Here is a 23,362-nt window from a genome sequence, read left to right as displayed (position 1 = left end):
GCATTTCCGTAGGTTTATCCTAACCCTCTGATCAAAATGTTAGAGGGTTGGTCCTAACCCTCTATAGATCAGAGGGTTAGGATCAACCTATGGAAATGATTTTTGGGACACAACCAATTTAGGCTATGGCCCATCTAATGTACGCTTTGGATCATCCTATGGGGGGGCCATACCGTACTTTTAATTAAATGAAGAGTGCCCTCATCAAAATACAGTAGTGTGGATAACATTTCCCTTTTTGTATGGGAATTTGCTAGCCACCTTTGCCGAGGCAACTTCTCGGCTTGTGGCCCATCCTTTGATGCAAAGATTGGTAGAAGTAATATGGGTGCAAAGGTGGCTAGCAAAAACATAATTGCAAAAAATAGTAATCATTACTTGCAAAAAATAGTAATCATTACGGATTTGTGGCCGAAGTGCTACGTTTTAAATGAAAAATTATGAAAAAATGGAAGCAAAGTAGTAAAATTATGAAAAAAAATACAAAAATGATGCACTAACATATGACAATTACCGAACTACAAAGTTCGACTGTCTTCCGTCGGAAGTCCGAACGTTTGTTCGGAAGTCCGACTCGGAAGTCCGAACAAACCTTCGGACTGCCGAATGAAACCGGTATTTTGGTTACGTATACTGGCTTCCATTCGGAAGTCCAAAGTTTTGTTTGGACTTCTGACGGAAGCCAGTAGAATAGGGATAATTCTAAAGATTTTTATTTTCAAATTGAGTAAAAATTCGAAGGATAATAGGGATATACATTGTGATCTTAGTGTCATGCAGGCAACCATAAATTGAAGCTTGGTTTTGATGTTTTAGAATCCAAAAATGCAAAGAAAATGAATTTATCTTGAAAATGGGGAAAACAACAACATTCAGTTTTAAGCTCAAAATTCATTTTCTTTGCATTTTGTAACACTGCTTCGATAAGTTTATCATGAACAAACCCTCATAATTACCAAACACTGTTGTAAATGGCAACCTTCAAAACTCTTCCATAGAGTTTTCCAAGTTAGAAAAGTCTTGAGGAAGAAGAAGGTGGTAGGTGAGAAGGTAATAAGTGCATAGGGATAGGTGCAATAAGGTGGAGAGAAAAAAGAGATATGAGGGGTATATTTGTCCTAAAAGTCATATTCTCTCACCTGACAACACCTTTTTTATAAATTTCAAATCACTACCCTTTATTCACAATTTAGACAAAACTTTGCATTTTTTTAATAATTTTTCCTTTTTATTAACAAATGACGGCATGACCTGGTATGCAAAACCCACTCAAATTTGCAAATTCTCAAATTAGAAGACTCTTTTTGCATAAAAAACAAAGTAGAAGACTTCTTTTGCAAAAATCCCTTTATTTTATTAAAAGTGCTTATTTTTCTCTTCCAAGGAAAAAAAATTTCCTTCCTGCAATCCAAAGAGACAAGAAAATATGTGAATCGAATCCATACATGTCATGCTTACATCTTTGTAACAAAGCTCTAATGGCAAATTTCAAGGGAATTCTATATCATTTTGCAACACACAAAAATTAAGAAACTTAGGAAGAAGAAAATTACAAAACAAATAACAAAAGAAAAGAAAAAAGAATTCATGGCTGATGAAGCCATTCTCGAATTGCAGAACGAAGGGAGTGAGTGGTTGGGGATAAGCTCACAATGGTTGAGCTTATTGTTGGTCATGGGCGAGGTGTCGTGGCCACTATCAAGCCACCCTTTAATGGCTTCTGCTTCATATGTGAAGCCATCGGCTGCGACTTGAGGGTCACGAATGATTCCTACAATTTCAGATCCAATCCCATAAGAAAAATATGAAAGGATGGACACCTTTTTTTACTGGTAAAATTGTTTAAATGTGAAGAATCAGCCTTTAAATTTGACTTTGTTTCGAAAAGTTAGGCCGGGTTGTAGTGGGAAGTGGGAACCTCGTGGGTACAATGAGACCGCAACTTTGAAATTGAGTCGATTCAAGTGAGCCGGTGATTGACTTGGGGAGTTTTAAAATATTGGGTGAGCCATGATTAGGGGATGTAGGTGGGCCCTAACCTTAAGGCACTGCTTCGTTTTGGATTTTGAAAGTCGATTGTGAGTCTAAAACTTATTATTAGACTCAAAATTAACATAAATTAAAATGTTAGTCCAATAATCAGTTGTGATCTCACAATCGGTTCTGAAAATCCAAAACAAACAGGGCCTAGAGATTCCATCTACAAGAGCAAGGCATGGACACGAACGTTGGCACAGCAGACGGAGGACAACTTTCCCATCACCATTGATCAAAAGGATAATCCGATGACAAGTGAACTTGTGATGACCCCAAGATTCATGAACCCAATCATAGTGGAAAAATGGGCATGAATTGTGTTTTATGCCCATTTTACGTCGAAAGGAACATAGCCTAAGAGTTTTACCTACTTGGGGTAAGCTAAGGCCCTGTTCATTTTGAATTTTGAGAATTGATTTTGAGTCCAAAACCAATTATTGGTAACACAACTTTGAGTTGATTTTCAAAATCCAAAACAAATAGGGCCTGAGCTAACATATGAACTTCAAGAAGGTAAGCTTTACTCCTAACCTGAAAGATAGGGCAGATGAAGTACGATGGCATTCTGCTTTCATCTTGAGACATAAGGTGAGAAGATGATGAGGGAGACCCCTCATCGGATCGAGCACCCTCGAGACCTCCGACACAAGGTCCGGACGGTTCCTCCTTTGCATATCACAACATCTTAGACCCATGTGTGCAAGTTGCTTTGCTTGCACAAAAGGCCAATCTCCGGCCGAATTGTCCAAAATCCCATGTAAATTCCCTTTCTCCAATGCCTCTTTTACTTCTTTTACGATCCCAAACCCGGGCTTTCCGGTCAAAAGTTGGAGAATTATGATTCCAAATGAGTATACATCTGATTTGTGTGTAAGAACTCCGCTGGATAGAAACTCGGGGTCCATATAGACGAAAGTGCCCTTGGGATCTGTCCTCCAACCAAGTGAGGTTGTCGAGTTTTCAGGCAGGATTAGCCTACTAATGCCGAAATCTCCGAGCTTACTAACGAAATTCGAATCGATAAGTATATTTGCCGGCTTGAGATCGCCATGGATTATCATGTGGGGCTTGTTACAATGGAGAAAGATGAGGGCTGAGCAGATTTCGGCGGCAATTCGGGTTCGAATTTTCCATGAGAGAGGAGGAGTGCCTTCTTTACAGATAAGTCTGTCTTCAAGACTGCCATTAGGAAGGTACTCGTAGATGAGGGACCATGTTTCTGGGCATGTTCCTATGAGAGTGACTAGGTTGGGATGCCTTACTCTACTTAAAACTTCCACCTGAAAAAAACGTATCATTTTTGTAGGGGATGCAGCTAAATTCATGAAAGTAATAACGAGGGGTTTAAAGAACTAAATTCATGAATGGGATAAGAACACTAAAAAGGATTAATGATATTCATTTTGTTAGAGTAATTAGGTCAAGCAAGAGGTTGCTTGAAGCATTACACCCAAGGTATCTAGTTTGGAATACCAAGTTTGTTGCCTCCAGCCCCTATATATAGAGATACACTAGGGTTAGAAGAGGTTAATGGGCTCCAGCCCAAATGGGCCCACTACACCTGGTCCATTACCTATTGGGCTTATATTAGAACATATATGGGTTATATGATATACCCAACAATCTCCTCCTATGTTCTACATATAGCACAATCCAATAGATAGATAATGTGATGTCCAAACAAAATTATTGAATCATCCATATCACCATATCAATAAAGATTTGTAATCCAACTGAAAACAAAAATACTTTAAAGAATAACCAAGAGTTTTAGAAATAATCTAAACTCAAACATAAGCAGTTTTATATGTAGGTGAACTATTTAATCAACGGAAAAGAAAATAATAGTTCCACTGCACTATAAGGATTCACTCATCAAGTAAGTCATCCTCATCAAGATCCAAATTGAGGCAATCTCCTCCATTTTCGCTAATTCCTGTAAATTATCAAATATGAATTTCATTAAAAAATGAATCCAATCATTTGTGTATTTTACCAAAAGTATCTAGTTCTACCAGAAGAACTTAGTACAATTTCATAATGGCTGAAAAATAAATATCAATATCAATAAGCATCAATGTCAAGTTTCAATCAAGAACCAGACCTAAACAGTTTCTTTACAAAGAACCATTCCATGTTTCCATTTGGAATGTTACAGGCATCATATCCAAATTGAGTTAAGCTGTATCATCAAGTTTGGAATGAAACAACCTTTCCCAAGAAGGACATATCATCAAATGTGGAATGACATAAAGATAACTGTAAACATCATTGAAACATATCAAGTGCTTATCTTGGCCAAGATAGGGAGATTCGAAAAATTCAAAATAATATGAATGTAGGTTAAGACATGTCTACACAGTCTTTAACCCCATCTCCCCCACAGTTTTGAATATTCGATCTTTGTTCAGTCCCTTCGTAAGAGCATCGGCCATATTATCCTTCGATCTCACATCAACCAAAGTGATAATACCTTATTCTAGAAGATAATTCAGCGTGGCATGTTTCAGCCTGACATGTCTCATCTTACCATTAAAGAGTGAGTTTTTCACAATCGTAATTGTAGCTTGATTATCACAGAACAAACTTAAAGAGTTAATCTTTAAATGGGTCAATGGAATGTCCAGGATCAGATCTCTTATCCACTCTGCTTCATCTCCTGTAGAAGCTAAAGCATAAAGTTCCGATTCCATAGATGACAGAGCAATACAAGTCTGTCTCTTTGACTTCCATGCAACAGCGGCTCCACCCAGTGTAAAAACATAACCACTGGTAGATTTACTGTCTCCTAATTCTGATCCCCATGATGCATCAGAATACCCTTCCAGGATAGGAGGATGGCCAGTATAACATAGAGCATATCCTTGAGTACCCTTAAGGTATCTCATCAGCCTCATAAGGGCATCCCAGTGCTCATGGCCAGGATTACTAGTGAAACGACTCAGCATGCCAACTGTAAAGGCTATGTCTGGTCTAGTGCAACTCATAGCATACATGAGACTACCAATCAGTTTAGAATAATCTAACTGATTCACACTGTCTCCTTCATTAGAGATCAGCTTCTTGGTATAATCAAATGGTGTCTCAATCGGTTTACACTCACTGTATCCCCATGTAGAAAGTAGTTTTTCAATATAATGGGCTTGGCTAAGAGTAATCCCTTGCCTTTCAAAACTTACTTTCATACCAAGAATGGTGTCAACCACACCAAGATCTTTCATGTCGAATTCTTGAGCCAAAGTGGTTTTCACGTCACTCACTGCAGAGAGATCGGAACCAAGAATCAACATATCGTCTACATACAAACAAATAATCGCAACCTTATTCGACACAGAACGATAGTAAAGGCATTTATCTGAGTAACTGGTCTGAAAACCAAAGCTCTTTACTACCTTGTCAAATTTTTGATGCCACAATTTAGGTGCTTGTTTAAGACCATACAAAGATTTGTGTAACTTACAAACTCTGTTCTCGAAACCTTCCATGACAAACCCTTCAGGTTGGTTCATGTAGATTTCCTCTGTGAGGTCTCCATTAAGGAAAGCCGTTTTTACATCCATTTGATGCACAACATACTTCTCAATAGAAGCCAAAGCAAGAAGAATTCTTATCGTTGCCAAATGACAGACCGGTGAGTAAACATCAAAGTAGTCTATCCCACTGACTTGAGTATAGCCCTTAGCTACTAAACGTGCTTTATACCGAGCTATGGATCCGTCAGGATTAAGTTTCTTCTTCAAAATCCACTTACAGCCCACAGTCTTAGCCCCTTTTGGCAAATCGACTAGCTGCCAAGTTTGATTTTGTAGCAGAGAGCTCATTTCATCATCAATGGCTTCTGCCCACAACAAAAAGTCCCTAGATCTCGTCGCTTCCTTATAGGTTGATGGATCATTCTCTACATGGTAGGTCACAAAGTCCTCACCAAAGTTCTTGGGTACTCTATCTCTTGTAGAAACTCTTAAAGGTTCTGATGTAGAAATCAGTGTAGGACAGGTGTCAGAAGTATTCTGTTCAAACTCTACATGTGATTCTGTAACCATTTCAGTATCGCCAGGTAGGTTCAAACCATGATCTCTGAGAAATTTATTCTCAAAGAATACTGCATCTCTAGATTCTATAACCAAATTGGTAGATAGATCCAAAAACCGATCAGCAGCACTATCTTCTGCACCACCTAGATAAACACAAGTGTTGGTTCTAGGTCCTACCTTAGGTCTCCTAGGGTCTTGTATCCTTACATAAGCAATACAGCCCCAAGTCTTAAGAGTGTCATATCTACAAGGATGTTTATGCCATAACTCATAAGGAGTAGTGGTCAACTTAGAGTGGTGTACTCTATTCAGGATGTGATTTGCAGTTAAAACTGCTTCTCCCCAATAGCTAGTAGGCATGCCAGCTGTTAATAACATAGAGTTTAACATTTCAGTTAACGTCCGGTTCTTACGTTCAACTATGCCATTAGATTGAGGTGAGTAAGGAGCAGTAGTTTCAAGTATTATGCCCTGAGAGGAACAGAATTCCTTGAACTCTGTCAAAGTGTATTCTCCTCCTCTATCACTCCTAAATCGCTTAATTTTTAAGTTCAATTGATTTTCAACACGATTCTTGAAAATTTTAAATTTATCAAAAGCTTCATCTTTTGATTTTAGGAGATAAATATGACAAAATCTAGAAAAATCGTCTATAAAAGTAATTAAATACTTCCGACCACCTCGAATAGTGAAACTTTTAAAGTCACAGAGGTCAGAATGTATTAACTCAAGAAGGTGTGTGCTACTAGAAACCGAACGAAAGGGTTTTCTAGTGATCTTGGTTTGTGCACACACTTCACACCTGTCAAATCTAATCGATGTATCTAAAGGTATATTATAAGTGTTAGCAAGTTTGACCATTTTTCTATAGTTCACATGTCCCAATCTAGTGTGTAACAACTTAGGATCAATCAAAGTGGAACTAACCTGACTAACGGTTTCATTTGCTAAACTCAGTCTATACATACCATCGATTAAGAAAGCACAGCCAAAATAATAAGAGTTAACAGTTAAAGTTACTCTACCACCTAAAAAAGATGAACACATGCCAACATTGTCCAAAAGACTAATAGAAATTAAATTCTTTTGAATAGCAGGAACTACTTTAACATTTTTTAAAGTTAGTATTTTACCTGAAGAAAGGACCAGGTTCGCAGTTCCAGTGTGAGTCACTTTTGCCTCAGCTCCACTAGCCACTGTAACGGTCTCTTTCACGCCAACAGCATCCGTAAGTAGTTTCTTCGAGTTGCAAACATGGCAGGTGGCTCCTGTATCTAACCACTAGTCTGAAGAAGTACTGGCCTTACCATTGCCTAACATGGCAATAAAATTCTTAGGCGCAGCACTGCCCACCATCATATGGGCTTCCTTTTGTGGTGTGTCAGATTTAGCCTTTTTTGGTTGTTTACACTCTGCAGCAAAGTGACCCCATTTCCCACAGTTGTGGCACTTGCCCTTCTTTTTCTGAAAGATAGTCTTTTTGGCCTCCAACTTGGGATGTTCACTTTTAGGTGACTTGGATTTTCGAGGAAATTTCTTGGGATATATTACCGCGTTAGCAGCAGATTGTTGCTGTCTAACCATCTCCAAGTTATTCCTAGCTCGATTCTCATCTTCGATTCGAATGAATCGTTTGAGATCATCCAGTCCCACTTGCACCTTTTTTCGATACATCTCGGTTTTGAAAGAGTGCCATGCAGATGGTAACTTGTATATAATTGCACCCACAAGAAATGAATCACAGACAACTATTTTTTCATTATTCAGCTTAGATCTCAAATTTTCTAGATCAGTAACTTGAGGAGTGATTTCCTTGTCTTCTTGAAACTTGAAATCCATGAATTTGTCCACAAGATGGGTCTTGGACAATTCCTCCTCCTTCTTGAATTGAGCATCTAAGTTGTCCCATATTGCTTTAGCAGTGTTAAATTTACTATAGGTTTCTGCAAGACGATCTGAAAGACAATTTAACAAGTAGTCTTTGCAGAAATCCTCATCCCTAAGCCATTGAGATTCATCAACGTCTTCATCCGACTCAGCAAAGGTACTCAAAACAGTGTAAAAACAATTCATATATTTTAGACCGAATTGAGTCTTTCGCTTCCATGAGTTAAACTCAGATCCACCAAAGGATTGAAGTTTGACCATCTCAAGAGGCATACCATTCTTTTCCATTGTATAATTAAGATGAAAAGAAAATTAGAAAGCGTGCACCTGATTGACGAATCGCGAAAACCCAATCCAAGTGGAATCCAAGAAACAAAATAAGAACTAGCGGCTCAACAATTAGTCGGCGGCGAGAAAGTGGCCGACGACAAGAGGAGGTTGACGGCAAAAATTTCAGTGTCGATTCGGCTTCGGCAAATCGACAAACCCCAACAGAGCAGCTTGTGATCTGCAGCCAAGCAAAAATCGAATGTCGGCCAAGCAATTCGACCCCACCAAAAGTCTAATTCCGTCCAACAAGAATTTCAGCCCAACAAAAAGACAACCTCCACCAGACCAGCTATTTCAGAGATGAATTTTTTTTTTTTTTTTAAAGCGTCAGAGATGAAACCCCTAAGCAAGGAAAAGAAATGATCGTTTTCTTTTCTTTTCTTTTTTTGGTTGGTTGCTGCTACACCAAATCAAAAGACAATCTGTAGGAGAGAGATAGGAACGTTGCCTGTTCAGGATAGAGATAGGAACGTTGCCCTTTTTTTTCTTTTTTCTTTTTTTTGACAAGAGAGATAGGAAAGTTGCCTTTTGCGGAGAAACACACGACCAATAAAAACAAAATTTTCAATCGAAGGATCCCTTCCAAATCTAAAATTGGAAGAAGCTAATTTAGCATCTGTCTCAACCAATCCATGTGGGCTTCTTCCTCAACTCAGTGCAATAGAGGGCCCAACAACAGTTGTGGCTCTGTCGTTGAAGAACAATCAAGACAAAGCCTTGAAACCAATTCTAATCTCAGAAATATGAGGCCCCTGGAAGAACCCAAAAAAGGTTCAAACGGTTCTTAGGCAAAGAAAGAGACGAGATGGGAGAAGGACAGTAGATCCCACCGTTCTTTTTAGGAAGGAGGGAGAGAGGAAACCCAACGCCCAAATTGATTCGAGAAAAGAATCCCACGCCCAAATCTTGATTTTTTGTTGGAAGAAACCCACGCCCAAAAAATCGTTCGTATGTGCGGGAGAGATTGACTACTATAAAAAATCAGGGTTTGATTTTTAATGCTTCAAGATTGTTAGAGTAATTAGGTCAAGCAAGAGGTTGCTTGAAGCATTACACCCAAGGTATCTAGTTTGGAATACCAAGTTTGTTGCCTCCAGCCCCTATATATAGAGATACACTAGGGTTAGAAGAGGTTAATGGGCTCCAGCCCAAATGGGCCCACTACACCTGGTCCATTACCTATTGGGCTTATATTAGAACATATATGGGTTATATGATATACCCAACACATTTTACCTCTCTTTGAAATTCAGACCGGCCTTGCTTGCTTCGAGGGTGCAACATCTTGATAGCCACCTTGGTATGGCGAAGGTCCCCCATGTAAACACTTCCATATCCTCCTTCTCCGATTATCAACGAGTTATCAAACTTCTGTGTAGCTTCTTCAAGCTCCATGAAAGAGAACAAGGACAAGTTTTGGGCCCTATGCGAGCTCGAGGCTGCGTCCTCGTACTCTTTCCTTAGATGATTTTAGTGCTAGTGATGGTTAGCAAGGGTGGTTTAAGATGTGTAAACACATAATTTTAAAAAAAATTATGAAAAATCAAAGATCATGTCATTACATAAAGGGAATTGCTAGGCAATTTTGTGGAAAGCCATTCGCGGAATAACACAAAATCTGCCAAAAGGTCAACCTGTGTAGCTGTTGTTGAAAAGGCAGAAACAAAATGGCTCTCTACGAAATTGCACTAGCAAATCCTACAAGGGACTTGCTAGGCAATTTCATAATGTTCAGTGATCAAATCACCCCTTCTAGGATAAATTCACCCTCTTTACCTCACAACCGGTACAACCCCCCTGTCTCACTCCCTCTCTCTTCCAAGGAATGGGCCTAACAATTGATCTTGGAACAACGTAGGCCCTAAATGTACTTATTCTCACAACTAGTATTCTCTCTTTTCTTTGAGCACAAACCCTTCGTGCAGCCCAACAATGAATGGTCTAGATCTTTGAAGGTGGACATCATAAAAAGTGTATTTTTTCAAATAAAAGATCACTTGGGCCCACCTATTCGAAGATCCAAACCATTGATCTTTTGTTGGTCCCCATAAAATCATCTCCATCGGATGATCCAAACTCTCTGATCAGCCTCTATAAATTGAGGAGTTAGGATCATCATAGGGAGACGATTTTTGGGGAAAGTCCTATTAACAAAGTACCACTATTGAAAAAGGGAAGGAATACCTGGTGCACACAAGGTTTCCTTTGCAGACAAACCATATCTGGCAGGAAAGGTCGGCTTCTCGGCTCACAATGATTGCTTTCTTGGACTTGGGTGCCCTCATTTTCCTGCAATATCCAAAAGCGGGGTTATAAATCGAGTATATTTTAATACAACGAGATATGCATACATCAATCCTAAAAATCAATTTTTGTGTCCAACATTGGAACATGTATGTGAAATCAAGACCATTGATCCTGTGCTGCAGAGGGCTGCCAATATCAAAAGAAAGGGGTGCCTATATAAGAAAAAGGCAGCTCCCTACAAGATCCAGACCATATTCATCCTACATGCCCCCCCCCTTAGACGATCCATAGTCAACATTGGATTGAAGGAACAATCTTAAGCATTCAATTGGAGGAATTTCGCCCATCAATCAAGGGTGAGGCGTTTAACTCATTTTTGTCATTTGGAGTTCATCTTGTCTGTGTGTGAAATGTGCTCTAACAGTAACAAGGACATGTGGGATGTTATTATTTCTTGTGAGTTTCATAAATACCTTGAATAGTGCTTATCTGCCGCTGCCCCCATGATGAGCTTACTGACCCCGTGCTCAGCCACGAGTTCCATGATTCCTCTCTCAATATCATCCATTTCTTTTATAAATTTATCTGCTTGGACCTAAAAATAAATAAAGAATACTCCTTGTGTGAATTCCAGGAATTTTCACAAAAAGTTCGGAAAGGTAAAACTTTTCCAACAAAATTACTTGCTTTTCTATTGTTTGACTACACATAAAACAAAAATTACTTGAACAAGTATCCTTCTCCTGAGTCGATTGTGCAAAAGGTGTACAGCTTGTGGGAGATTTCTTAGACATTCTCTCAAGAATTTTTTATATTTGATATATGAAAAATACTGAAAAGACCGTGGCTGTTAGGATCTTTCCTAATAGCCATCTTCTAGCACCACATGTTCCATGTGGATATACTTGATCTCATTAATCACACCAGCGAGCACAATTCTGCCCATTGCTTTTGACTGGGGATCATACTTACCTGGAAGGGAAAAACTTAAAAACAGTAAAGACACGTGTGGGACCCTTCATTGAAATCAACATGAAAGATGCAATGAGCCTCATTGAGAGTGAATTGAAAGTGAACAAGAAATGTATAAAAACAATATGGCTATAGTAGGTTAGGGTGGAAGGATTAATGTAAGGATTACCAGTAGTAAAGAAGATTTTACAATTGATGAGAATTTAAAGTTTTATGGATTTATACTTTCACAAGTTATTTTCATGTGAATTTAATGTTAATTTTTTGAAAAATGATCCATTTGAGTTTCATTGGAAATTTAAGATGGGGTTCAAATTTAAAATAAATTCTTTTTTTTTTTTAAATAAGCTTCTAAATTATCAAAGGAAGAACTAGTTTAAAAAAATAATCACCTAAATAGGAAATGTACTCTTAATTAAGAGGAAACGCATAAGAAGCATGTGGAAGTGTGTGAGAAGCGCACTTCTCCTAAATTTGGGAAGCGTGAAGAAATTAGCTTCCCAAGAGAGCTTACCAACTAATAACGAAGTTTTTGGAAACTATGCTCGGAATGATCGTTACTTGATCCATCAAGCCTTGTTTAGAGTTCTACCAAGAAAAGCTAGCTACTTATTTAGGTAGGCCTTAATCGTACGACGTCATGTGACTAGGAACAAGTGTCGACTCATGATGCTCTAGAAAATCAACTGTCTTGATTGCACAAACATGCACATATAAAGAACCATATATAAATTGATCATTAGAATTGATCTGATGGTAAAATCCACATAGTCGGTCTCAATTTATATAAACATGGCTTGAGTATAGAGGATGTCTGATGAGGTGAGACCAAATGTCTGAGATGTTTTATGATAGCACATTACATTGGAAAAAAACAGACACATTGGCTGACATTATAGAATGGATCAACAAATGATATAACCTTTTCTTTACAGGTAAGTTGAGATTAATTGATACTCGGACCTCAAGATTGAAGGACAAAGCCTTAATCAATTGAGCTAAAGCTCAAACAAAAAATGATTTAAGCTTCCCATTAAGTTTTCATATGCGTGAATATAACATTATTGAGAAATATTTTGTTAGGCCGGAGCATTTATATCTCAATTGGTCAAGGCTTTCTACCTCAATCTTGAGGTCGCACAGGTTTAACCCAGCTCACTACCAAAAAAACATAAAGGAGAAATAATTGTACGATATCATCAAGTTGAGTTCTGCTTAGGATTAGATTGTCTTATCTAAATGTCTACTCCATGTTAACCTAAGAGAGAAGTAGGGAAATATATTGTACAATATTGATAAAGTTGAGCTCCACTTGTGTTTAGTTTGAGTCTTATCTAGAAGTCAACTCCATGTTAAACACGATGATAAAATTAATTAGCTAGGGGGCTGGTACAAATAACCTTAAAAGACACCCATGTGTCAATACAAATACCCTAGAAAATTATTATTTAAACAAAGATTTCAACCACAATCATATTCTGAAAAAAGGGAAGAAGAAGAAGATATATACATACCCTCACGCTCACGCAAGTCTGCACATATTCATCCAGGATTTTATGCATCTTTTCCATTTCTTGTTCCCTATGTGCCCTAACTTGAGAAGGTTTCAGTTTGTCAACAGGAAACTTCCCCCCAACTGCAAACCCAAAAAAGGGTAATAAATTAAAGGAGAACGTAAGAAATTAAGCCTGCATTGAAAAACAAATACAAAAAAATAAAAATGATTAATCCAACAAACAGAAGAATATATTTACTAAAGCTTTGAAAATTCGCCCCCAATATGGCTTCATGTTCTCCATGCAACAAAAAAGAATTCGAAAATTGGATTGACTCGGTTTCATTCAGTTGGAGTGAACTGTTTCTAATATTTCTTTACTTCTTTTTTTTTTAATTTCCTACCATTGTTTTTCTATTTGTAATGCAGATATTCTATTAACTGAGCAAATAAATCATGAAATAGACTCACTAGAATTATTAACTCCGAACTCTGTAAACCACGATCACAGTTCACTGGAAACTATTGAAAACGAATCAATGTCCGTTTATAAGAAAACATGAAGAGTGTCAATATCAAAACACAGAACGAGTCAGTAATAAACTCATTAACAGGTGAGTGGAGTCGGTCAGAAACCAAGTGAAAACAACTCGACTCGGCAGCTAAATTGTTCATTGTGTGTACTCTCCCCAAAAAAAAAATATCACTACCACGCAACTCGACCGAGTACGAAAATCCAGACTTTCCCATGAAATCCAAATCATTGGATTTGATTTGATTTAATTTGATATGATTTTACTTTATTTCCCAAGCGTTTAAAGGAAGTAAAAAAAAAACAACGAGAGAAAAATTCAAATAAGGTTTTGGCTTTCTAACGTACGCATTGTAACTCGAGAGAGTACGAAAATCAATGACTTTCTCATGAAATCCAAATCACTGCATATGATTTGATTTGATTTTTACGTTATTTCTCGAGAGATTAAAGAGAGTAAAAAACAAAAAAAAACAACGAGAGAGAGAGAGAGAGTAAATTAAACTGAGATTTAGGTTTTCTAACGTACGCATGGGGATCGTTGACGCAGGCTGATGAACATGAAGGATACCAATCTTCTTCCGTCTAGCATTCTTCAAAGCATAAATCAGACTCATCATATTCTCCTTCTTTTCCTTTCCCACTGCAACAAAAATCCTCTCTTCAGGAACAGAAATCGCCGGTAAAGCCGGTAACTCTTCCTCGATCTCTCCAATGTTCTCCATTACAGAACTTGTCGTGTTCGAATCATGCAGGTAAGACCTACTCCCTTCTATCTGCTGTCTTAAAACAGGCATATAACTCACCACAGCCATGGAACTTAAGATATACCTCAAAGTTGTTGAAAAGCAAAACAAGAGACTATGCAAGAATTTCTCGGTTCCTTCACCTCAAGAACTTTTTCTTTCCGAACTTGAAATCTTTGACTTCGAGAAAGCCATTCGCGGAATAACAGAAAATCTGCCAAGAAGTCAACCTGTGTGGCTGTTCTTGAAAAAACAGACACAAAATGGCTCTCTACGAAATTGGCTAGCAAATCCTACAACAGACTTGCTAGGCAATTTCACAATGTTCAGTGATAAAATCACCCCTTCTAGGATAAATTCACCCTCTTTACCTCACAACCGGTACAACCCGCCTCTCTCCCTCCCTCTCTCTTCCAAGGAATGGGCCTAACAATTGATCTTGGAACAAAGTAGGCCCTAAATGTACTTATTCTCACAACTAGTACTAGTATTCTCTCCTCTTTGAGCACAAACCCTTCGTGCAGCCCAATAATGAATGGTCTAGATCTTTAAAGGTGGACAACATAAAAAGTGTTTTTTTTTAATAAATGATCACTTGGGCCCACCTGATTCGAAGATCCAAACCATTGATCTTTTGTTGGTCCCCATAAAATCATCTCCATAGGATGATCCAAACTCTCGGATCAGCCTCTATAAATTGGGGAGTTAGGATCATCATAGGGAGATGTATTTTGGGGAAAGTCCTATTAAGAAAGTACCACTTTTTGAAAAAGGGAAGAAGGAATACCTGGTGCACACAAGGTTTCTTTTGCAGACAAACCATATCTGGTAGGAAAGGTCGGCTTCTCGGCTCACAGTGATTGCTTTCTTGGACTTGGGTGCCCTCATTTTCCTGCAATATCCAAAAGCGGGGTTATAAATCAAGTATATTTTAATACAACGAGATATACTTTCATCAATCCTAAAAATCAATTTTTGTGTCCGACATGGGAAACATGTATGTGAAATCAAGACCATTGATCCTGTTCAGAGGGCTGCCAATATCAAAAGAAATGGGTGCCTGTATAAGAAAAAGGCAGCTCCCTACAAGATCCAGACCATATTCATCCTACACGCCACCCCCCCCACCCCCTAGATGATCCATAGTCAACATTGGATTGAAGGAACAATCTTAAGCATTCAATTGGAGTAATTTCGCCCATCAATCAAGGGTGAGGCGTTTAACTCATTTTTGTCATTTGGAGTTCATCTTGTCTGTGTGTGACATGTGCTCTAACAGTAACAAGGACATGTGGGATGTTATTATTTCTTGTGAGTTTCATATATACCTTGAATAGTGCTTATCTGCCGCTGCCCTCATGACGAGTTTGCTGACCCCGTGCTCGGCCACGAGTTCCACGATTCCTCTCAATATCATCCATTTCTTTTATAAATTTATCTGCTTGGACCAAAAAAAAAATAAAGAACAATTAATGCAAGAAGCTAAAAAACAAAAAAAGCTTTGGGTTGAATACTCCTTGTGCGCATTCCAGGAATTTTCACAAAAAGTTCAGAAAGGTAAAACTTTTCCAACAAAATTACTTGCTTTTCTATTGTTTGACTACACATAAAACAAAAAATACTTAAACAAGTATCCTTCTCCTGAGTCGATTGTGCCACATGGTGTAAAGCTTGTGGGAGCTTTCTTAGACATTCTCTCAAGAATTTTTTATATTTGATATATGAAAAATACTAAAAAGACTGTGGCTGTTAGGATCTTTCCTAATAGCCATCTTCTAGAACCACATGTTCCATGTGGATATACTTGGGGTCGTTAATCACACCAGCGAGCACAAGTTCTCCCCATTGCTTTTGACTGGGGATCATACTTACCTGGAAGGGAAAAACTTCAAAACTGTAAAGACATGTGTGGGACCCTTCATTGAAATCAACATGAAAGATGCAATGAGCCTCATTGAGAGTGAATTGAAAGTGAACAAGAAATGTATAAAAACAATATGGCTATAGTAGGTTTGGGTGGAAGGATTAATGTAAGGATTACCAGTAGTAAAGAAGATTTCACAATTGATGAGAATTTAAAGTTTTATGGATTTATACTTTCACAAGTTATTTTCATGTGAATTTAATGTTAATTTTTTGAAAAATGATCCATTTGAGTTTCATTGGAAATTTAAGATGGGGTTCAAATTTAAAATACATACTTTTCTTTTTTTAAATAAGCTTCTAAATTATCAAAGGAAGAACTAGTTTAAAAAAATAATCACCTAAATAGGAAATGTACTCTTAATTAAGAGGAAATGCATAAGAAGCATGTGGAAGTGTGTGAGAAGTGCACTTCTCCTAAATTTGGGAAGCGTGAAGAAATTAGCTTCCCACGAGAGCTTCCCAACTAATAAGGACGTTTTAGCTAACTATGCTCGGAATGCTAGTCCCTTGATCCATCAATCCTTGTTTAGAGTTCTACCAGGAAAAGCTAAGCTACTTATTTATGTAGGCATTAATCATACCACGTCATGTGACTAGGAAAAAGGGGGTCGACTCATGATGGTCTGGAAAACCAACTGTCTTGATTGCATAAACATGCATGCCCATATGAAGAACCATAAATAGATTAATCATTAGAATTGATCCGATGGTAACAAACACATAGTTGGTCTCTTGATATATAAAAAACATTGCTTGAGTATATAGGATATCTGATGGCGGTGAGACCAAATATCTGAGATATGTTATGATAGCAAACTAGATTGGGGAAAAAAAAATAGACACATTGGCTGACAATATAGAATGTATCAACAAATGATATAACCTTTTCTTTCAGGTAAGTTGAGATTAATTGATACTCGGACCTCAAGATTGAAGAACAAAGCCTTAATAAATTGAGCTAAAGTTCAAACCAAAAAATGATTTACGCTTCACATGAAATTTCCATCTGCATGAATATAACATTATTGAGAAATATATATTTTGTTAGGCCGGAGCATTTATCTCAATTGGTCAAGGCTTTCTACCTCAATCTTGAGGTCGCACAGGTTTAACCCAGCTCACTAACAAAAAAAAAACGATAAAGGAGAAATAATTGTACAATATCATCAAGTTGAGTTCTACTTAGGATTAGATTGTCTTATCTAAATGTCTACTCCATGGGCAAATATATGTCTACTCCTAAGAGAGAAGTAGGGAAATATATTGTACAATATTGATAAAGTTGAGCTCCACTTGTGTTTAGTTTGAGTCTTATCTAGAAGTCAACTCCATGTTAAACACGATGATAAAATTAATTAGCTAGGGGGCTGGTATAAATAACCTTAAAAGCTATGATTTGTGGACACGGGCATGAGTGTCGCGTGTCGACACGGATACGGAGTGTCGGACACGGCAAACCCCCAAGCTTTAGAAACGGGGACACTGCTAAAATAGAAAGTATATGTAATCATGATTTGTGGATATGGATTTGTGTGTCCAGTTTCAACATGGATACGCATTGTCTAAATGAGTTAAACACAATATTCAATAAAAAAACAGAATGCAACACTTGACACAGTACAAAAATATGTCCACACACCCACATTAAGTCTAACACTTAAGCAATACAAGTAAAAGTGTCCAAAGGAGTGTCGACACGTGTGGACACGGGTGTCGTGTCGGACACGGTTGGACACGTGAGTCGGCAATAAATTCGAAGTGTCGGCCAAATCATAGCTTAAAAGACACCCATGTGTCAATACAAATACCCTAGAAAATTATTATCTAAACAAAGATTTCAACCACAATCATATTCTGAAAAAAGGGAAGAAGAAGAAGATATATACATACCCTCACCCTCGCGCAAGTGTGCACATATTCATCAAGGATTTTATGCATCTTTTCCCTTTCTTGTTCCCTATGTGCCCTAACTTGAGAAAGTTTCAGTTTGTCAACAGGAAATTTCCCCCCAACTGCAAACCCAAAAAAGGGTAATAAATTAAAGGAGAACGTAAGAAATTAAGCCTGCATTGAAAAACAAATACAAAAAAATAAAAATGATTAATCCAACAAACAGAAGATTATATTTACTCAAGTTTTGAAAATTCGCCCCAATATGGCTTCACGCACTCCACGCAACAAAAAAGAATTCGAAAATTGGATTGACTCGGTTTCATTCAGTTGGAGTCAACTGTTTCTAATATTTCTTTACTTCTTTTTTTTATTTCTACCATTGTTTTTCTATTTCTACTGCAAATATTTGATTAACTGAGCAAATAAATCATGAAAATTGAAAGAGAAGAGTGACACTATCATAACAAAGAACGAGTCATCAGTGATAAACTCACCATGAAAGGAGCAGCTCTAATTTATTTGTTTAACAGTTCACAGGAAACTATTGAAATCAAATCAATGTCCGTTTATAAGAAAACATGAAGAGTGTCAATATCAAAACAAAGAACGAGTCAGTAATAAGCCCATTAACAGGTGAGTGGAGACGGTCAGAAACCAAGTGAAAACAACTCGACTCAGCAGCTAAATTGTTCATTGTGTGTACTCTTACCAAAAAAAAATATCACTACCACGCAACTCGACCGAGTATGAAAATCCAGACTTTCTCATGAAATACAAATCATTGGATTTAATTTGATTTAATTTGTTATGATTTTGCTTTATTTCCCGAGCGATTAAAGGAAGTAAAAAAAAACAACGAGAGAAAAATTCAGGTTTTGGCTTTCTAACGTACGCATTGTAACTCGAGAGAGTACGAAAATCAAGACTTTCTCATGAAATCCAAATTCACGTAGGAGGCATGTTAGAATATGTGAGATCTCACCAATAAGTTAGATTAGGCAACTATGGTTTGGTTAGGTAGAATAAAATCACATCTTCGAAGATTTGATTTGGATTAATTGGGGAAGATTATGTATGCAGGCTAGATTAGGTCTTGAGATTATCTTCTCATATCTTGTCAAATCTCTTTCCATAAATCTTGTGATACTAGTTTCTATGTTTATCCTCTTGAGTGTTCTATATAAACACTCATTAGGCTTGATTGTAAGATAAGCAAAGATTAGTGGAAATCTTCAATATTTTACATGCTATCAAAGCCACCGATCTTGGAGTGACCACAAGACAAATAGCTGATCTCTGGCCACCATCGCTTCCACGTTCTCTTTCTCAAATTAACACCACTAGTATTGCCTTCCTTACCTGCTTCATTAGTTTCAATCTCCTTGCATCCCTAGCATAATTCCTTAGCATTCTTGTTCAATCTTCTTGCATTCTTTTCTCATGTAATTTTCAAGACTTTCTTGGTTGCCTTAAATAACCCCTCATCTTCTTGAATGCACCCCCTCATCATCTTGTGCCAATTACACGGTCTCCTTATTTTGCTGTCAACACCTTCACAAATTGAAAAAAAAAGGGATTTGCATTTTCAAAACACATATTTGATATTTGCACACTTTTTCCCAGTGTCCAATTTTTCGTCGATAATTGTTGCCACCATTCCTAGCCGCTATTTGTCGCTTTCTCTTCTATTTCTTTCCTCTCTTTCTTTATATTTTTGTCTTTCGCCTATTTCGGTTGAGGTACCTCTTTGTGGTGCGTGTCCGAACTAAGCGCTCTACTCAGTTGAGGGGCCTCTCTCCTTGAGGTTCGTGCCTGAGAGAGCAATTTCTCTCTTTAATAAGGATCGGTATCTCAAGCTGACCCGTGAAGTCTGCTCATTGAGGCTTTCTTTTGCCCATAGAGGCCATTTCTTGCCCATTCCGGCTTTCGTCCATTGTGACACATTTCTTGCTCATTCCGGCATTGGTCCATTGTGACCCATTTTCTGAAGGTTCGATATTCTAATCGGCCTAATGACTCGCCCATTCAGGCTTGAGTCCAATCCAATTCATCGAAGCTCTTCGCGGCTCACCTTTTTAATGCGACACATTCTTCAACAACAGGAGGCCATCATCTTCAACAATATTGGCAACATACATCAAGCAGACATCAATCGTGACAACGTGCAACAAAATTGGCAAATTTTTACATTTTTTGGGGATATTCATTGTAATCAAACGTATATCGATTTTCAATCCATATACGTTTGAGGGGGCATGTTAGAATATGTGAGATCTCACCAATAAGTTAGATTAGGCAAAGATGGTTTGTTTAGGTAGAATAAAATCACATCTTCCAAGATTTGATTTTGATTAATTGGGAAAGATTATGTAGGCAGGCTAGATTAGGTATTGAGATTATCTTCTCCTATCTTGTCAAATCTCTTTCCATAAATCTTGTGATACTAGCTTCTATGTTTATCCTCTTGAGTGTTCTATATAAACACTCATTAGGCTTGATTGTAAGATAAGCAAAGATTAGTGGAAATCTTCAATATTTTACAGATTTTTACGTTATTTCTCGAGAGATTAAAGAAAGTAAAAAACAAAAAAAACAACGAGAGAGAGAGAGAGAGAGAGAATTCAACTGAGATTTAGGTTTTTTAACGTACGCATGGGGATCGTTGTCGCAGGCTGCTGAACATGAAGGATACCGATCTTCTTCCCTCTAGCATTCTGCAAAGCATAAATCAGACTCATCAGACTCTCCTTCTTTTCCTTTCCCACTACAACGAAAATCCTCTCTTCAGGAACAGAAATCTCAGGTATAGACGATAACTCTTCCTCGATCTCTCCAATGTTCTCCATTACAGATCTTGCTGTGTTCGAATCATGCAGATACGACCTACTCCCTTCGATCTGCTGTCTTACAACAGGCATAGAACTCACCACAGCCATGGAACTTAAGATGTACCTCAAAGTTGTTGAAAATCAAAACAACAGACTATGCGAGAATCTTCAGAATTGTTTTACTTGTTTTTTTCCTCCAAATTATACGAAATTTCTCGGTTCTTTCACCTCAAGAACTTTTTCTTTCCGAACTTGAAATCTTTGACTTCGAGAACCGAAGAAATTCCTTGATTTTCCACCAAATGTCGAGAAATCGATAGAATTCCTCGTTTTTTCTTCAAAATTCGTGCTCCTGATCAATCGAAAATCAGCATCTGAATCTTTGAAATTCGATAAAGTCACCGAAAAAACTTGTTTTCTCCCGATTTGGAGTTTCGGAACCCTAGCTTCGAAAAATCAGCTTTCACTTCAAAAAAAAACACCAAACAGATCACGAATTCCTCACCATCTGATCCTTTGAAATCCGATTGAGTAGCCAAAAACACTCATTTTTTGACTCGAATCAGAGTTTCGAAATCCCTCGCATCCAATAAAGTTGTTCAATCTACTTCAAAATTTCAAATCCTAGCTTTTTCCCCATTCGCCAAGAAAAAACCCTCGTTTTTGCCGATCCTCTGCAAAAGCCAATGAATTTGCAGAATGGATATCAGATTTTCATGATTTAACTCCTTTTAGCTGTTCCTTGTCTGACCTCAAAAGATTATAAATAAACAAAGGGTGATGATGAGGGGTGAAAATATCATCCCCCTAGACAAAATAAAAAATAATAATTTGGGGAGTGATAAATCGACTCCCCAAATTGATAAATCGACACCCATGTGTCTTTCTCTCTCCTCTGGGTTAGAGAGAGAGAGAGGACACATGGGGATCGAGCCGATTTATTTATTAATTTGGGGAGTCCACTGTTTTGTTCGGTAAAGGATGATGATTGGGAAATGTTTCCAGAAAGACAAGAAATAAACAAGTATTTGTTGAGAAAAGCTTACTGTAAAATGACGAAACTACCCCTTTCAGAGAAGTAAATTCTGGTTGCATCTGATCCCAGGGACTCCTTTATAATGACTAGCATTTGTTTGAAAATTCTACGTTTAAATAAGGGTAGTTTTGTCATTATATGCATTATTTAATTTATTATCATGGAGTTCCGTTTCGAAAGGGATTTCCCAAGTAGTTAATAGGACGGTTGGGAAGAAGCTACCGTGTCCCTACTTCCAACCAGGCAATATCACTGCAAGTGAAAAGGGAAGTGATATTTGGCCCCTTTTTTACTTGGGACAGCCCTTTTTTTAACTTTTTACATCTAAATTGATTAAGGGTTTAAAGCACCTATTTTCATGCTATGTTTGGTTGCCGGGTTTTTTTTGTTCCTGGGAGTTTTGTGGGAGAGTAAGTTAAATTTTGGTCCCATCCCATGTTTGGTTGCCTTTTAGCACTAGGTTTATTTTAATCCCACTCTTGTAATGATTACTTGTGGGGTGAATTTTTTAATCCCACTTTTATAATGATTGCCTTTTCATCCCATCTCAAGATAACCCCAGGAACAAAAATAAACTCAGGAACCAAAAATAAGCTTGAGAAGAATTTTTTTCTACCCAACAGTTCAAGCAACCAAACAAAGGTTTTTTTTTTTTTCCCACCATATCTCCCAGGGTATTTTTTTCTCCCACATAACCAAACATGGGATTTTTATTTTACCAGGATACTTATAGGACTTTTTTTTTCCCACCTATCTCCCAGGGTATTTTTTTCTCCCACATAACTCCCAGGAACAAAAAAAACCCGGCAACCATACAGAGCAAGGGTTTTCCCAAGTCGTCAAGGAGCACCTATTTTCATGTAAATTGCATTGGGGGAGGGTCTGGTTTTTACAAAAATACACCCATTACGAGAAAATAACAAGAATACCCCTATGTCATAAAAGATAATAGCCAAAGTACCTTAACCCATTTTCCATGAGATTGAAATATTTTATTATTTTATATGAGATAAGTTTTTTTTTATCATTTTCATGAGATAGTGTATTTTGTTCATAGGATCGATGATCATTCTATGGAGAAGATTTTGCGGGACCACACTATCTACATTAGGGCCCAACAAATGAATGGTTGGATCACCCACCCAAACAATGTCGGCACACGTATTTTTTTCATTTGTTGGGGGTGTGCCCAAAAAATATTTTTCAATCCTAACCCCCGATCTATGTAGTTTTTTTATATTGCGGTGTCCATTTTAAACCTCCTCAAATCAAAGGGTTAAGATCATTCTATGGAGATAATTTTATTAGAGAATAAAATTAGATATGAATTAGAGAATAAAATCAGGGCCCAACAAAATGAATGGTTGGATCACCAAAAAAATGCGGCCGCCAGTATTTT

The 23,362-nt window shown here is 37.6% G+C and overlaps 1 pseudogene across 1 annotated transcript; it reads right to left on the bottom strand.

Annotated features, from left to right (window-relative positions):
• Nucleotides 1-1,413: 1,413 nt before the first annotated feature.
• LOC143880665 (U-box domain-containing protein 33-like) lies at nt 1,414-21,833 on the bottom strand (annotated as a pseudogene). The gene is made up of 11 exons (XR_013251774.1): nt 20,750-21,833; nt 18,093-18,218; nt 15,609-15,718; nt 15,068-15,172; nt 14,064-14,365; nt 13,022-13,143; nt 11,009-11,130; nt 10,473-10,577; nt 9,525-9,747; nt 2,562-3,317; nt 1,414-1,771 (listed from the first exon to the last, which is right to left on the bottom strand). The product of XR_013251774.1 is annotated as a U-box domain-containing protein 33-like (transcript).
• Between the last annotated feature and the right edge of the window lie 1,529 nt (nt 21,834-23,362).

This window comes from Tasmannia lanceolata, unplaced genomic scaffold, assembly GCF_043159265.1.
Source record: "Tasmannia lanceolata isolate RefF3 unplaced genomic scaffold, GAP_Taslan_0.1 ptg000007l, whole genome shotgun sequence".
NCBI classification, from domain to species: Eukaryota; Viridiplantae; Streptophyta; class Magnoliopsida; order Canellales; family Winteraceae; genus Tasmannia; species Tasmannia lanceolata.
This window is presented reverse-complemented; position numbering and strand designations above follow the sequence as displayed.